At 46.3% G+C, this 2652-nt stretch overlaps 1 pseudogene; it reads right to left on the bottom strand.

The window, feature by feature from the left end:
* Positions 1-641: 641 nt before the first annotated feature.
* On the bottom strand, positions 642-2417 carry LOC118527028 (suppressor of cytokine signaling 5-like; annotated as a pseudogene).
* Between the last annotated feature and the right edge of the window lie 235 nt (positions 2418-2652).

The raw sequence follows: 2652 nt of genomic DNA, 5'->3' as shown, positions 1-2652 counted from the left end.
CTTTTGGACTTCCAAAGCTTGATCTATAGTAACTACAAACAACGCACTTTTGGAAGGTTATAAAAAATTCTTTGAAAAAATAACAATTTCAAACATTAAACACGCTGTTAAAATACTCATCCAATATTAATAATTTGTTCTTTAGTAAGAAGTAGAATTCTTTGGGGTCACCTGGGTGGCTCAGTCAGTTAAGCATCTGCCTTCAGCTCAGGTCATGATCCCAGGGTCCTAGGATCAAGTCCCACATCAGACTCCCTCCTCAGCGGGGAGTCTGCTTCTCCCTTTCCCTCTGCCCCTCCCCCCAGCTTATGCTCTCTCTTAAATAAATAAATAAAATCTTTAAAAAAGAGAAAGAAATAGAATTCTTCATAGCAAATGCCCCAGAGTTGTTTCACTCAATCACAACAGTCATTAAAAACTGAACAGTTCGCTCAATTGACAAATTGTTTTTGTAGCCTTCTTGAACATCTGTAGGTCTGTCTTCTGTTGTCTCAATAGGCACCACATTTATCTGAGTAAGTAACAGCAGATCGCATCTGACAGATACTAACACTAAGCCTATACACTGTGCTGAAAAAAACCTAACACTGATATGTGTGCTTACTATCTGGGTGTACCATCTGATGCACATAAAAGCCTATCTAGTTAAAGCCCTTTGGGGACAGGAGAGTTTCCTTTGCCTTGACTGGTTCTCGTTCTAACCAGCGAACTCTAGCTTTTTGCGTATAATGACACTCTTTCAAAAAATCCTGCAACATTGATGGTAAAGGGAGCCCATCAATTCCATCACAGGTAGTCATCTACAGATTACTGCCTGCCAGATACATCGCAGGCTGAAAGGGAAAGTCCTGTTGAGTGATCTAGTAAGCAGTGGTTCAAAAAACATGCAAGAACTAGGATCTTTATAATGTTCTAAAAGTCCTGTTACAGTGGAGGAGTGAAATACACACGGGTCATGGGCGTCAAAACTAAACTTGTGATTCCACTGTTCAGTTCGGGCATGCAGGGATCTGTGCTGCCACGGAAGTTCACCGAGAAGAGGTTGTCCTTTTGCGCATAGTCCCTGAGCAGGAATGAGCCTTTCGGTTTCCCTTCGAGGAGGGCTTCTGCTTTGTAACGGTCCCTCTCTCCCTAGTAGCAGGGATTCCCTGTGATCTGAAGCAAGTCGGCACGCGGCAGTGCATGTAATCAATTTGCATGGGGACTTTCCAAGCTCCCTGTCTGCGAATGTGGACATGGCTGTCTCCAGACACCTGACGTCCCTTCTGCCTACGTGACTACAGACACAGGGTGGTTGTCCTCTTCTGAGTCACAATTAGCTTGTGGAATTGCAGGATTGTTCCCACTTACTTCAGTCATTCCAGGAGCTGACTTTGGTCCCAATTTACATAATGGATTAACCTGTGAGGTGGCCTCAAATGTGTATATTCGTGCATCGGGAGGAGGGTCAACCCCCTCTTTTTTTTTCTTTAACATTTTATTTATTTATTTGACAGAGAGAGAGGGAACACAAGCAGGGGGAGTGGGAGAGGGAGAAGCAGGCTTCCTGCTGAGCAGGGAGCCCGATGCGGGGCTCGATCCCAGGACCCTGGGACCTTGACCTTCAACCCCCTCTTCAATACTAAGCCACCTTCTCTCTCAAAGCCTATCTTCTTCATCTTCTGTGGAAACCAACGGTGGATCAAATGTATCAAAAAAAGTTTGAGTGTGGGCTCACAAGGGGCTGTATGCTGTTTAATCAAATGCCATTTTGGGGCTAAATCTCAGCCCCAAAGGAAATGGGCATTTCTCAAGCCTTAATTCAGAAAGGTGTATTTTTCTTTTATTAGAAAAGAGGGGTTTTGACTGCTTGCTGTAAGCCCTCATGGGAAAACACAAGCCCACAGTGTCCGGCAACCTCTGTCTCAGAGGGCGGCTTCCTACAGTTCTGCGGACACCAGTCCATATCGAGGACGGAGCTTACGCCACACCCTCTCTCTCCTTTGAAGTTCTACCAAACTTTTTATCAGTATCCAATGCACTCTGTGTCTTTGTAGAACAGGAATGTTTTTTCTTCCCACCCCACGGAGCATGCCCAGAGTAGGACTCTCTTCTTGCAAATCTCACTCCTAAGGTGACACAAGAATCATTATCCTTGTCACTGCTTATTTCAACAACCAGAGGAATTTTAGTGGCACAGTTTTGGTTTCTCCTAGAAGAATTCTTGGAAGGGCTTATTCTCAGTTGCAAGGCAATGTTTTCTCTTAAGGGACTGCTTTGTTGCTAAGGAGCTGAGTCTCCTATACTGATGTTTCTCTCTTTCACAAACATCTGTTGGAGTTCATGTCCACATCTTCACTACGGCTCCCTCCCTCATGAACGAAGAGATTCTGACACCTGTATTTGAAGTGATCCCACATCTTCCCCACTTTATCCATTGATTATAAGGTTGGTTTGGGCGCGTGGAGCGGCCTCATCTGGGGGCACCTGCGGTCAGGCAGATGGTCCCGTCTGTCCCCGCCGACTGCCCTGTTGAGGGCAGTCTCGCTTCCTCTGGACTGAGCTCAGGGCCCGGGGACCCCAACTCTGCCAGATGCCTCCCCACCCCCTTCCCCAGCCACCTTCCCCCCTTCCTCCCTCCCCTCCTCCAACCCCCACTGGAATGGAAAGTAC

The sequence above is a fragment of the Halichoerus grypus genome, chromosome 6, assembly GCF_964656455.1.
Source record: "Halichoerus grypus chromosome 6, mHalGry1.hap1.1, whole genome shotgun sequence".
Lineage (NCBI taxonomy): Eukaryota > Metazoa > Chordata > Mammalia > Carnivora > Phocidae > Halichoerus > Halichoerus grypus.
Note: the sequence above shows the minus strand (reverse complement) of the source record. Positions and strands in the feature narration are given on the sequence as shown.